This window comes from Schistocerca serialis, chromosome 2 (assembly GCF_023864345.2).
Source record: "Schistocerca serialis cubense isolate TAMUIC-IGC-003099 chromosome 2, iqSchSeri2.2, whole genome shotgun sequence".
In the NCBI taxonomy this organism is placed as follows: Eukaryota; Metazoa; Arthropoda; class Insecta; order Orthoptera; family Acrididae; genus Schistocerca; species Schistocerca serialis.
The window spans coordinates 493584820-493599680 of NC_064639.1; the positions used below are offsets into that span (position 1 = coordinate 493584820).

Consider the following 14861-nt stretch of genomic DNA (forward strand, 5'->3'; position numbering starts at 1 on the left):
TTCAAGTAAATCAAAATGTTGCATTAGAAGTCATTAGCAGTATATGTTACCGGCGGGGTCAGGGATTTTCTCTGCCTCGTGATGGCTGGGTGTTGTGTGCTGTCCTTAGGTTAGTTAGGTTTAAGTAGTTCTAAGTTCTAGGGGACTGATGACCATAGCTGTTAAGTCCCATAGTGCTCAGAGCCATTTGAACCAGTATATGTTATAAGTATGTAACCCTTATAGTTGTTATGTAATCGTGCAATGAACAAGCAAGAATGTACACACAATAACACTGTGTCATCTGTTCACTACAAAAATGCATTCGTAATTACTTTCTAAATAAGTTCCCTAGGTTCTTGACTGGATAGTTAACTTCAAAACATTGTTGCATGTTAACAGTTTCTAAGTGTGACAAAGCATCCTAGTAACGTGAAGTGAAAAATTTTATGGCAAAGACTAAGTTAAAAAGCAGATTATCTCTCAATAAACGGTTTTACATGTGAAATGTGGTGTAATCCTTTACCTTTCCTAGTATGAAGAGTTTCAAGTTCAATGCAATTATCATGTGGTATTCGTCAGTAAGGAATACTGGAATTTTTCTTAAGGTTAGCTTATGTTATTTTTCTGAAGCTCAGCCAGCACACGTGTCCAAATGCAGTGCGAGTCATGGTCTGTTCCCTCTTTGTTGTCGCACATAATTACTGGGATTTGGAGATCTAACTTCTACATATTCACCATGTCGAGAGGGCCCTGCCCTGTTTGAATCACTCCAATTTTGGTTAAATTCTGGTCTATTGTTAAGATTATATCACCTGTAACCTTGTCGGTAGTTTCCATATTTTCTTTTTTGTCGGTCATGTGGTGCAGAATTTCTAACGTGATCGTAACTGCGAGGTGGACCGTTAGAAGTTATTCTGTCTCCCTTGAAAATAATTATTTTGTTTCCCATACTGTCTGTTTCTATGATTGTCTCTGTCATAGTCATTTCTGTGGAGAGGTGATCTTTCCCTGTAATTATTCTGTCAATGGTTGTCATACAGATGGTGTCTGATTTGATCACGATTTGCGTTGTAAGAATAGCCTTGTTGTGTCCAGTTATTATTTCTGTCATCAGGAAATTCGGATGGATGTGATCTTTAATTTTTGTTTTCCTGTTTTCGGATCCCGCGACAATCTGTGTCGATTTCCAATTCTTGTAAAAGTGCCTGAAAAGCTTCGATGTCGTCTTCGCACTGTCCTGCCAAAATAATAAGTCTTAAATGTTCAGGAAATTTAATTAAGCAAATACGGATGAGTTCCGAGGGACTGTATGTATTTGTCAAATACTGATTTTTGTGCAATATGTCTTCAAAATATTTTACCAGACGGGAATGCTATGTTTTACTCGATCTTGAGTAGCTTGAGACCACTATGCTGAGAGGAAGGCATGATAAAATTTTCCTTCACTGTGACAATAGCGAATGACTGATCGCATTCTTACAGCTGGTTCATTTTCTAAGTATCCACACATAAATTGTAATCTGTGCTCTGATGACTAGTTGGGAGGAAAATAGTGAGATACTTGATGAAGCCATGCCTGTGGATGAATGTAGTTGCCGGAATTCCTAAGTGTTTTGAATTTACATGTAGTAATGAATAGCTTATAGTCAAAGTCATCATGACGGCGAGTAGCATATTGGTCATTGTTACGTCGTGTCAGCGGTTCCATCACAAAATATGGTGCACCTTGCGAATTTCTTTCGAAATATTCAAAATACCCTGTGTTGTTACTTTGTGACTTTCCCGTATTTCTGAATCCCTCTTCCCGTGTCAGATCGCGAGTGTCCTCCGAAATAATAATTCTTGCATTACGTGTGTCAACTGATCTTGTACTTCCCGCATTTCTCTTTTGTACTGTGCATTGATTTGATTCTGATTTTCTTTAAATTTCTTAATTTGTTCATAGTCTTCTGTGTCAGTAAAGGCTACCGGTATTGTGTCATTCAGATCATCATCTACCTTTGTAGATAAGTTAGTGAACTGATCCCAAAAGTTCGACTACTTTCTCCGATAATGAACTGATTTCCTCCGTGTGTTTTTCTGAATCAAGTTTCAAAGCGTCCATTTGTGTTGAAAGCGTATCTACTGTGTCCTTTAAGTTTTCCTGAGTTTTTGCAAGTTGCGTAATCGAATGGGCATACGGAACTGAGTCAGTTTTAGCCTGCAAGATGCCGTGATTTTCATGAACAATAGTTTTCAGTTCTTTTATGGCTGCTTCATGATTCTGTAATACATTTTCATGGGTTGAAAATGATCACAAATTTGTGTTTTTACGTAATTACAGGCTTTTTGACATTTGGATGCGATTGTAAGTAACTCAGCGGTTAAATCTTCGCGTGTTTGTTCAAGCGTTGTGTCTAACTTTTGAAGATTTTGTTCAATTGTGTCTAACGTCTGTTGCTTTTGCAGATTTCGTTCCAGTGTGTCTTTCCATTCGTTGCATGAATAACAATGTATTAGTGTCTGCTTTTCAGCAGTGCATTTGCACCGACAGCAATCGCATTTTGAAAAGCAGAAAATCTGTCTTGACTTGACAGAGAAAATGGTAATGGCGCAAAACCTGAATCTAAAGTATTTGCGAGATTTCGTCCTGTCATTTCGGACTCCTGAGGCGAGTTATTTCCGACCGATCGATCGACAATACTACCCTGTTCACTATCTGTTTCACTGTCTACATAGTTATTTATGATCTGGTCCATTTCAAAATGCACAATTACCAAACTACTATTTTGAAACTCTGTTACTTCATCACACGGTGGTACTGATAAGCACACTCGTCGCCACTATCATTTCTCAGTTTACTTTGCATCCTAGTGTTACGCTTATAAAATAAATAAAATAAAATAAAATAAAATAAAATATTAATTATTTTTATCTGTCTGATTGGCTCTCCTATGAGTCGTCAGGTTTTGATTATTCGGTATCAGACGCTTGACAATGGCTTTTTCGTAAAGGCAATGTTACTCGTACTTGACCGTGAAATAAAACTGAAATAATCGGACTTCGTAATTAAATCGATTCCAAAGACTGCTGCGGTAGGTGCGGACTCATAAACTAAATCTCAATATTACAATAATTTGCCAGCCATGCCAAAACGTCGTACAGAGGTGATTGTCTACTAAACAAAAAATTACACAGTTAGTTAAATCAGATATATTCAATGAATAAGCCTACAGTTCATAATCCTACTTACTTTTATAAATATAAATTCTTTTCAGTATCGAGTGCCTAGTATGATTGCAACTCGCAGTAATTTTCTATATCATGAAATATGGCGGTGTGCCAGACAATAAACTAAAATACGTGCTTCTCGCACCACTTCAACGAGAGCTCCCCCCTTTCTTAATCAAACATACGACTAACGTAATTCTGTTTTTGTTTTATCAGCGACACAGCGCTGCAGTTCTGTGCCATAGGCTTTATTTATTTCTCACAGATTAATTATTTAATTAAGATTTCGCGTTTCCGAGGAAACTCACGCTCGGCATGCAAATGTGCCTTTATATTGCCCCCTGAATTGCGAGGCGAAAGGACACACCTGCAGGCGAGCAATTCACCTAAAGGCACAAGAAAATCTAAGTTGTCTACAACTATTTACATGACTTACATTATACTGTATATTATATACAAAATTTGAATGACGCGCGTGCGCCGAAAAAGTTCTTATGTTGGCAAAACAGAGTGCGCGCATGCGCAGAAGCGTCTGTGTAACTACGGCACTGCCGTTATTTCGTAAATTTAGATCACGCGGCACAGTATTGCAGTTCATATTGTTCGTGTGCGCGCGCATTTCTTAGTCGTTGCACAAAGAAAATATTCCACCAAGATTACATATGAAGACTACATTCTATGACAGGTAACTTAGTTTTAAAATTACAATATTTGTTATAATACATTACAACTTTAGATTGTTGAATGTTCTTAGTTACATAGCATTGCAATGAAATGCTTCAACGAAAAATGTCTGTTGTTTCAGGTGCGTTGACCTATACACATGGTGTCGTTATCACAGTTCATATTCATCTGCTGCACAATAATTTTTTACAGGTTAGTATCGTCGTGGTAAAGTTTTTTTGATCACAGTAACATCGTTGTATAACAACGTGATTGATACATAAGCATGTCCATTTCCTATTTCCATTATAGTCGTTGTGATGCAGTTCGTTGTGACAAAAAGCATTGTTTATTACAGATCAGACGTGACCCGTCGAGTAATTAGTCCATATGCAGTTCGTTTTCGATATTCCGTGGAAGCTTGGTTGCAGAACCTCGGACGGCACATAGCTGGCGTCGATCCTTGGACAGTCCAGGTAAGCGTGTCCGTCACATTTCGAGAACATTTCATTCCCTGAAGTTCCAACCAAAATTCTTCCACCCGTCGTGTTGTTTTCTGGACAGGCACTATGTGTCCATTTAATCCAGTTAACATCTTGAAGTTGGGTACTGTAGTAATGTCACTAGACGATGCACGAATTATTCACTTCACATATTCAGTTTTTTTTTTTTTTTTTTTTTTTTTTTTTAAATATAGCTCACCTAAATGTTCGTAGTTACTCATCGAAGATCTCGTTCATCGCGTTTTCAAAGGTACGATGCATCATGAATGTCATTAACAGTTTCTTTCACGTAGGTTTCTGCGTAGTTGCAGACTTAGTCATGTACGTTAATGTCCGTGAACAGTGGTTCACTACGCATTTTTTTTTTTTTTTTAAAGTTTTTCACATTTTGGCACTCGTTATCGTTCAAATTTTCACACAGTAACAGTTACATTATACATCAGTTTAAAAAAAAACATAAGTAATAATACATACACACGTCACATATTTTCTTAGCATAAACATAATACAGTTGCACATAAACATGTTTACATCATCATTACATAGCTATAGGTTATTACATTGTGTCATATTTGATTACATGAATTGCAGATATTTACATCCTCTTTAGCGGTTTTGCTGGGATATTATCGATGTTTTTTGTGATGTCATCTGAAATTAAGATAGGTTAGACACAACATTCATTACATCAGTAGGCAAGACCAGGCGTTTTCACTACTCAATAAATATTCAAAATAGTAAGAGAGAGAAAATGTTCGATTCCTCGCGTTTTGTGCGTGTGTGTAGTGTGTCTGTGTGGCCTTGACTACTGGTAGATGCTTTTCTTGCTGAGAGATGTGCGTCTAATCTATTTCTCGAAGTAAAAGATCGCTTCACAGATGACGTCTGTCGGTTCGTCAGGTGTCATAGCAAGTCAGTGGTACCTACAGTCACAAATGTTCCGTGAAAAATTTATATATCATTCACTGCTACGTAATCATAAATTTTACTTTAATATTCAGTCTTCTCGGTGGTGCCGCGGCGTTGAAAGATAAGTTCTTCTGTCTTCAACTGCGACTCTGGAACGCTGAAATGAAAATTTCTATACTACTTATTATCTGTGTTGTAGCAACAGAGTTTTTCGAGTTGCTTAGCAATATTTTGATGGGTTTGACTTTTACATTATTCAGCATGAAATGCTCTAAGATCTCGGTGTGCGTATAGCCCAATAATTTTGTTAGTTCTACGATGTTGTAACAGATACGCACCAGGGTGCGGTATGTTAACAATTATATAAGGTCCTTCATATAGCAGACGCCACTTAGCGTTGCGTCGTTTGAGTGCAACAGATTTATGATGAGTACGAAGTAGTACAAGCATTCCTACCTCGAATTTTTGTTTTCTTTTTATTATGTTTCTGTGATGTTTGTTTCGTATCTGTGCGTGATGTGTCAGCGTAGTCAATACTTCTTTTATTTTCTGTTCAGGTGTGATTTCTTTGTCTGACAACTTAGGTAATGGTTCTATCCACTGATCGTTCTGTTTGCAATTGAACATGATCTCGTTAGGTGTGTAATTTGTATTGTAAATATTTAAGTTATTGTGTACGTCTTCGAAAAGACTTAGGTAGGACACCCAATTAGTATGTTTTGATGAAATATAGGTCCTCATGAATCGATTTAATTCTCGGAAAAGTCTCTCAGTCGCGTTACATTGTGGACTAAACCTCGAAATAAATATACTTTTAATGTTATTGTCCTTCAAGAAATTTCTCCATTTGTACCCAGAGTAGTATGCTGCATTATCTGACAGAATTGCTTTAGGTTTTCCCACGTGCGTCAGGTAATCACTTGAGAATCTTCGTATTATAGCACTTGCAGTGGCGGATTTTAAAGCATAAAGTTTAACATGTTTAGAAAATATATCGTAAAAAGCTAAGATATATTTGACGCCTCCAGAGCTTGCTGGATGCGGTCCACTGATGTCAGTACACAGAATTTCCAGGGGTTTACTAGGTAAAATAGAATGTAAATCTGTTTTTGTGGATAAATTCTGAGGTTTTGATTTTTGACATATGACACATGTTTTTAGTTCCCTGTAAATTTTTCTTCTCATATTGCTAAAATAACAGTATGTACTGAGCTTTGCCAAACACTTTTTCGTCCCATAATGACCCCAAACTAAGTGTGTGTGCCAAATTAGATTACGTTCAGACTCTTTGGGAATGCATACACACCAGTTAGTAGCATTTGAATGTCGGCGGTAAAATAACACATCATTGTGTAACTTGTAATACTTAGTCAAAGGATGATTGTGTTTTTCTACCAGTAATGTTATTATCTTATACCAGTGAGGATCAGATTTTTGTAATTCAGCCATGTTTCTGCACATATCAATATAATATTGGTGATACTGCTTGTCTTGCATTAAGAGAATCCTGTAGTCATTTATATTTTCTAAGTCACTGTTGGTATCATTCATACCTTGTGGAAGTCTAGACAAAGTGTCTGCAATGGTGTTGTCCTTACCTCTTATGTACTTAATTTCAAAAGAGTAGTTCTGAAGTGTAACTGCCCATCGTGATAGTCTAGGATGTACAAGTTTACAAGTTAACAAAAATGTCAGGGCCTGGTGATCGGTGTAAATTACCGTATGTTTTCCAAATAAATAATAATTGAATTTCTTGAATGCCCATACTATGGAAAGTGTTTCTAACTCAGTAGTGGAGTATGTACGCTCACATTCAGTTAGAGTGCGACTCGCAAACCCAATAATTCTTATCTGTTCCTCCTCTTTATTCTTTACAACTTGAAATAAGCAACAGCCCAAGCCAGTACGTGAAGCATCACAAGTCATACAAAAATCTAAATTGAAATCTGGATGGCTCAAAATGTTAGCATTCACTAAAGCATGTTTAATTGTATTAAAGTCATTCTGGCACTGTTCCGACCAGATCCAAACTTGATTCCTTCTGAGTAGATTTAGCAGATGTTTACTGTTCAAAAGTGGTTGTGGCAAAAAACGTCTGAAAAATGAACATAGCCCAAGGAATGATTTTAACTGCTTTTTAGTTCGAGGGCTAGGAAAGTTTCTGATAGCATCTAATTTACTGGGATCCGGACGTATGCCCTGTGAATTAATGATATGTCCTAAATACTTTATCTCACTGCAACCAAATTTTGATTTTCTTAGGTTGGCTGTGACTCCAGCTTGTGCAAATTTTTCTAAAATTCCTTGAAGTGTGTCAACGTGTTCATTCCAGGATTGTGTAGCTATCAGTATATCATCTACATAGTGTGTGACTGTCTCAACTAAATCGTCGCCAAGCACGGTATCCAGGGCTGTAATGAATACCCCAGAGCTGACATTCAGTCCGAAGGGTAGAACACAAAACTGATAGGTTCGCCCCCCGAACATAAATGCAGTATATTTCCGAGAATCAGGAGTGATACCCACCTGCCAAAACGAATTAGCGAGATCTATTGTGGAAAAATATTTTGCATCTAGAAATTTCTGTAATTGCTCTTCTAAATTTTCAGGTTTTGTGTGAACCGGTAAAATTATTTCATTAATAGCTCGTGCGTCTAAAACTAACCTAATGCTTCCATTTGATTTTTTGACAACAAGTAGAGGACTACAGTAAGGTGAGGTGGATGGTTCAATGACCTTCCAGTCTAACATTTGTTTTAATTCTTGCCACACAGCAGGTCGTTGAGATAACGGTACGTTATATGTCTTATGGTAGAAGATCTTGTGAGGCTTAACTTCAATCTTGTACACATACGTGTTGATAACACCTAATCGTTTGGTAAAAACTTGTAAATATTTGGATAACACTTCCTGTAGTTTTATACGTTCATGTACACTGAGAGCTGTAGCTTCACTTATCTTATGATCAAGCAATGTTTTCAAGTCCATTAGCTCTGTGTCAGATGAGTGTGTTTGCATGTCTTGAATGTCTTTGTCAAGTACTAACTGAACCTTGTACCCTGTACAGTGTTTGTCATGCTTTAGAGTTCTCCTGTCCAAATCAATAATAATTACCCTGCTTTTATCATTTAAAATACATTTACCTTTGGAGAAGTCTATAATGCAGTCCTTCTCGCTCATAATATCTATTCCTAATATGCAATTAGTCACAAGGTTTTGTACAACCAGGAATGGCCATTGTACGGTTCCATTACCTATTTTAACGTTTACAAAAACTTGCTTCGTAACCCTACATGACTTATTACCTAGTGCAGTAGTTATTTTACAGTTTTGGGCAGGAAACTCAGGCACAGGTTCCAATTCACACATCTTTTTATAAAAATTAAAAGATAAAACGCTCACAGCTGCACCTGTATCTAGGATAATAGTAGTTGGAATCCCACCTACTACACCAGTAGTGGATGCTAAAACAATTTCATTTGTGTTTAAACGACATTGTGTACTGTCTTGTAAAAGTTCATCTGATATATTGTTATTGTGGTTGTATCTTATAAATAAAACAGGTAGTTTTTGTTTAGAATTACTCGGCATATCATTATTCTGTTGTTCAAGTGTGGTGTCAAATAACTGATTAACATTGAAGCCGCCCCCCAAGAATTCTTCAGCCACGACCTGGGGCAAAGTAGTGACTGTTTCTAGTTTGTTGGATTATCATTTGTACTAGGTACTGACACAGATTGGGGTTGTGCATCAGGTGTCATTTCTATTATATTCACATTCGGATATTGCCTATTATGATCTCCAAACTTTTGCGGTTGTTGTTGCTGTTGCGCATTATAACTTACCTGTCGGTCGTAAGGTATGCTCCAATTTTGTCCTGGTGGCTGCTGTGGTAAAGCAGTGTTTGAATGAAAGTATTGATCGCTACGAGTCCAGCCTTGATGCTGTCTTGGCTCGTAGTTATTATTATTTCTATTTCTGTTTGTGTTTTTGTTATTACCTTTGTATCCGTTGTTACCGTTGTAGTTATTACCGCGGTGCCTTTTGTATGGATTGCCGCATGAAATGTTATTACTGTTGTAACTATTGTTCGTATTGGAATACGCGTGTTGATTTTGATTTCCGTACTGAGACGGCATGTGAGTTTGCTGTTTTTGTTGTACCGCGTATCCAACTGTGGGCGCGCCAGAATTGTGTTGGCAAGCCTGCATGTTTTGCATACCACTAGTGTAAACATTGTGGCTGCTGTTTTGCCGCGCGAAGCGCTGATCTTCAAGTAACATGTCAACCGAATCTAAAGCTGTTAAAAAATAATCTGAATCGTCATCCGGGATATGTAGAAGTTTTTCCTTAATGTTGAAAGGCAATTTGGCCTTCAACGCTCGGAGTATATCACGTGTTGCGACTGGTTCGTCTAAAAAATGTCCCATGTTCAAGTATTTTTCAAAATATCTGCGTAAGTTACCATTTTTACTGTTAAAAGTTTCAGGTTCTAAAATTTGTCTCCTGAGTCGCTCCTGGACGGATTGCGACCAGAATTTGTTCAGAAAGGCACGCTCAAACTCACTGTACGTGGTACATACGTCAGCTTGACTGTATGCCCAGACAGCTGCATCGCCTTGGATGTAACCGACAATATATGAAATCTTTTTCCGGTCACTCCAAGTGCGTGGAAATGCGTTACTAAAAGATTTGAGAAAAATCACCGGATGAATGGTTCGTTTTTCTGGGATAAAAATCTGAAATTGCCTGTGTTTTATTAAGCTTTCTTCTTCCTTTGCATTATGATATGGATTTGTTCCACTGTAATTACTGCAATGCTCAGCTGGCGAGTAATTACGATAATGTTGCTGTGGTTTACCATGATAATAGCTTGTGTTTGTGGTTGCACGTCGTGGTATGTGTTGTAGTCGTGGTGTGTTTTGTTCTTGTGTGTTTGTGGTGTGCGGTATGTGTGCGTCATACTCGAATGTATATTGGTTTCTGAACTGTACATTTTGACTGATATTTTCGTTACATTCAGACTGTGGTTGATCGGTGAATTGTCTCATGGGTGCAGTGACGGATTGTACTGCGTCACTAATCAGCTGTTTGTTATTAGTGATGTATTCCGCTACGGAGTCGTGCACAATTGTTGGTAAATTTTCACGTATGCATCTATCAAAATGTTTGTCTTTGTTCTCTACCCAATCATGAAATTCTTTATTAATATTTTGAAAATGAGCTGTGGCATCAGATTGTAAGATGTCAGTCAGGTGTTGTTCAACATCGTCAAATTTATTCTGCACGTCAGTAATTCGTTTTTCAAGGTTGTCGTGTACTGAAGGATATGTTTGAATTTGTTCAGTAAGAGCTTCACACGTGACATTAAGGTTTTTTAATTGTGTCTGTAAAAGTGCTACGTCATTTGTAGTCTTTTCTTGTCTCGTATTAAGCTTGGAAAATTTCGTACTGAGTTCAGTCATCTGTTCGGTCAGTGTGGCGTCTATAAGTTCCACACGTTTACACAAAGTGTCATTACATGCCTTGATTGCTATGAGGTCAGATTTAATTTCGTCATTTTGTGTCTTTAAGGTTGCCATGTTTTCCGCGTTCTGCATCCTTAAGGTTGCCATATTTTCTGCGTTTTGTTTCATTAGCATTTGTAACATGTTGGCAATGTTTACTGTTTGCAAGGTCTCTGCCCCCGCCGCGTCATTAGGCGTGACGTCATGTATTAACATGGGCTCTGACTGAGACTTTGAAATTTTTGTGGTGGACGGCCTATTGTCAAAATTTCCGTTGACACTTGCGTCAATATTTGATGTATCGTCACTACCGGTTGCTGTCGTAAAGTCATTTTCTAACATTTGTCTCTCGTCCGAGTCGGATTGCGTCTGAATAGTACGTCTTTGCTGTTCCATTTTTGCGTATTGTTTTCTAGTTATTACCATGCCACACGTGATATATATTTCAAGAAATTAATGTTTGACACTGGTTTTAAAATAAAATGCAGTTGAGCATGAATCGGTCGTAGCAACAATGGCTGTCTGTTAATTTAAAAATATAAACTGAATTTGAGATTATTGGTAATGGCTGCTGGCCATGTTACATGATATCGTACAGAAGTCGGCCATATTGTACACTCGTGTATTGGTATTGTTGCATACGTTATTGTTTAAGGAAAAATACTGAGAATGGAATTTATCACTGAAACTGTTATGCGGAAAAGAAACACTACAGAATTTTACTGAAAAGCTAATACACTGAATTATACGTCTGGTCAAGCCTGCTAATGCAAAGATGCTGCGTCTTACCTTATTTTGCTGGAAGCTTCTTTGCGTCTTCCCGCAAAATTTTATAATTGGCAAATATCTTCTGATTTTTTTTTTATTTCTCATATAGTCAAGTCCAGGACCAGAAGGTTGATTTTTCACATGAAACAAAGAGAACAATGTAACAAATGACAAAATAACAAGTCCGACACGCAGTCGCCAATATAAAATAAATAAAATAAAATAAAATAAAATATTATATTAATTATTTTTATCTGTCTGATTGGCTCTCCTATGAGTCGTCAGGTTTTGATTATTCGGTATCAGACGCTTGACAATGGCTTTTTCGTAAAGGCAATGTTACTCGTACTTGACCGTGAAATAAAACTGAAATAATCGGACTTCGTAATTAAATCGATTCCAAAGACTGCTGCGGTAGGTGCGGACTCATAAACTAAATCTCAATATTACAATAATTTGCCAGCCATGCCAAAACGTCGTACAGAGGTGATTGTCTACTAAACAAAAAATTACACAGTTAGTTAAATCAGATATATTCAATGAATAAGCCTACAGTTCATAATCCTACTTACTTTTATAAATATAAATTCTTTTCAGTATCGAGTGCCTAGTATGATTGCAACTCGCAGTAATTTTCTATATCATGAAATATGGCGGTGTGCCAGACAATAAACTAAAATACGTGCTTCTCGCACCACTTCAACGAGAGCTCCCCCCTTTCTTAATCAAACATACGACTAACGTAATTCTGTTTTTGTTTTATCAGCGACACAGCGCTGCAGTTCTGTGCCATAGGCTTTATTTATTTCTCACAGATTAATTATTTAATTAAGATTTCGCGTTTCCGAGGAAACTCACGCTCGGCATGCAAATGTGCCTTTATACGCTTTTCACGCACCATGATTGTCACGTACTTCACACGATAACTCAGAAAAGCACAATTTCCAGAGCAAAATAAGAAAACACATTGAAATTGCTCTGAAAATAATATCTAATTAATTGCAAGTGCGGCTGATAAATATTTGGTGCAAATCTAGATGCATGTCACAACTATTTTACTGCACAACAATGAAAAACTACAACTACAAAGGAAATTGTCTCTATAATTAAGCACTAGCAATAAACAATAACTACGCTAATTACACAAACTACAGGAAAAAATCAGAAGATTCCTGTGAGGTATCTTTGGCTAAGGGTCGACATATGAAACTTTCCCCTTTGAATGTAAAGAACGACTGTGCTAGTAAACTTATATGTTATTTGATACCGAAACACTCCCTCGTAATGCCACGAGTGGCCTACCGGGACCATCCAACCGCCGTGTCATCTTTAGTGGAGGATGCAGATAGGAGGGGCGCGGGGTCAGCACACCGCTCTCCCGGTCGTAAGATGGTATTCTTGACCGAAGCCGCTACTATTCGGTCGAGCAGCTCCTCAATTGGCATCACGAGGCTGAGTGCACTCCGAAAAATGGCAACAGCGCATGGCGGCCTGCATGGTCACCCATCCAAGTGCAGACCACGCCCGACAGCGCTTAACTTCGGTGATCTCACGGGAACCGGTGTATCCACTGCGGCAAGGCCGTTGCCCATTGATACCGAAACAGTTGAGTAAAACTGAACGTACTCAGTTTTCTCTTTACTTATTCTGATCATTTCTAAGTTGACACACAATATTTTTAATGCAATGCAATATGACTTTTAATAATCCCTACAAAAGTATAGTCCTAACAACCTGTACCCTTCATGAATCACTTACCTCACAAAAATCTTCGTTACTCGAACTACTTCGATACAGCGAGCGCCAATACTACCAGCTAAATAAAAGATTCTAACTATTAAAGGCAATAACTACTGATAGGCGTATAGTTAGCAAACGTTGGAACCACACTATGATTTCGACACTTCAATAAAAACGATAATGCACATTCCAACCTTATTCTACCGCTGCGAAGTTTATCCAACCTCCGCAGAAAACGATACAGTCTGTGGCTGATTGGCATTGTTGGAATATTCGCTGTTGTAGTGCTGGGCAGTTGGATGTGAACAGCACGTAGCGTTGCGCAGTTGGAGGTGAGCCTCCGGCAGTGGTGGATGTGGGGAGGTAGATGCCAGAGTTTTGAGAAGTTACTATAAGCGAACGATCTGGACGTGTGTCCGTCAGAAAAAGGAAATTTGTAAAGATAGATGTCATGAATTGATAGATATGTATATATTATGACTTTTGAACGCTATTAAGATAAATACATTGTTTGTTCTCTATCAAAATCTTTCATTTGCTAACTATGCCTCTCAGTACTTAGTGCCTTCAGTGGTTAAAATCTTTTATTTAGCTAGCAGTATTGATGCTCGTTGTACAGGGTTATTACAAATGATTGAAGCGATTTCACTGCCCTACAATAACTTTATTATTTGAGGTATTTTCACAATGCTCTGCACACATATACAAAAACTCAAAAAGTTTTTTTAGGCATTCACAAATGTTTGATATGTGCCCCTTTAGTGATTCGGCAGACATCAAGCCGATAATCAAGTTCCTCCCACACTCGGCGCAGCATGTCCCCATCAATGAGTTCGAAAGCATCGTTGATGTGAGCTCGCAGTTCTGGCACGTTTCTTGGTAGAGGAGGTTTAAACACTGAATCTTTCACATAAACCCACAGAAAGAAATCTCATGGGGTTAAGTCGGGAAAGCGTGGAGGCCATGACATGAATTGCTGATCATGATCTCCACCACGACCGATCCATCGGTTTTCGAATCTCCTGTTTAAGAAATGCCGAACATCATGATGGAAGTGCGGTGGAGCACCATCCTGTTGAAAGATGAAGTCGGCGCTGTCGGTCTCCAGTTGTGGCATGAGCCAATTTTCCAGCATATCCAGATCCTGTAACGTTTTTTTTCGCAGAAGAAAAAGGGGCCGTAAACCTTAAACCGTGAGATTGCACAAAACACGTTAACTTTTGGTGAATTGCGAACTTGCTGCACGAATGCGTGAGGATTCTCTGCCGCCCAGATTCGCACATTGTGTCTGTTCACTTCACCATTAAGAAAAAATGTTGCTTCATCACTGAAAACAAGTTTCGCACTGAACGCATGCTCTTCCATGAGCTGTTGCAACCGCTCCGAAAATTCAAAGCGTTTGACTTTGTCATCGGGTGTCAGGGCTTGTAGCAATTGTGAACGGTAAGGCTTCTGCTTTAGCCTTTTCCGTAAGATTTTCCAAACCGTCGGCTGTGGTACGTTTAGCTCCCTGCTTGCTTTATTCGTCGACTTCCGCGGGCTACGCGTGAAACTTCCCCGCACGCGTTCAACCGTTTCT

The 14861-nt window shown here is 38.3% G+C and overlaps 1 pseudogene; it reads right to left on the reverse strand.

Moving 5' to 3' along the window:
- Window positions 1-13013: 13013 nt before the first annotated feature.
- Window positions 13014-13131, reverse strand: LOC126459531 (5S ribosomal RNA; annotated as a pseudogene).
- Window positions 13132-14861: the final 1730 nt, after the last annotated feature.